This window comes from Morone saxatilis, unplaced genomic scaffold (genome assembly GCF_004916995.1).
Source record: "Morone saxatilis isolate NCDOM2014 unplaced genomic scaffold, NCSU_SB_2.0 Contig7, whole genome shotgun sequence".
Lineage (NCBI taxonomy): Eukaryota > Metazoa > Chordata > Actinopteri > Moronidae > Morone > Morone saxatilis.
In genome coordinates, this window is record NW_023340246.1 from 979,652 (window position 1) to 980,016 (window position 365).

At 45.8% G+C, this 365-nt stretch overlaps 1 protein-coding gene across 1 annotated transcript in view; it reads left to right on the forward strand.

Annotated features, from left to right (window-relative positions):
* Positions 1 to 365, forward strand: part of LOC118340911 (centrosomal protein of 85 kDa-like) — a gene marked incomplete in the record, with an annotated part of 27,522 nt that overhangs the window by 14,696 nt on the left and 12,461 nt on the right.

Below are 365 nucleotides of genomic sequence, written 5' to 3' on the forward strand. Positions count from 1 at the left end.
CCTTCCGATTAGTGGACGATCCGCTCTGAGCCACAGACTCCTCTCTGGCCTTGCTTCTGCTTCATCAACCTGACCTCCAATAGCAAGACCACCTTCCCCAGCTGACCAGCCCACAGTCCAAACTCTCTCAGTCTCCACTCACTCCGTGTCTGTGCCTTTCTCTTTCTTCCTTCTCCACTGCTCACTTGTCCCAAATCAACACCTAAAAGCCAATTGTCTTGTGTCTGCCTAAGCTGTGTGGTCCAGGTAATCACAGCTGTTTTCTACTCACCTTCATCCTTTCTCCGGATGTCCACTGCAAACTATAACATGCTGTATCTATAAAATCTATAATACCATCCAATAATCTAAAATAATTACTATAT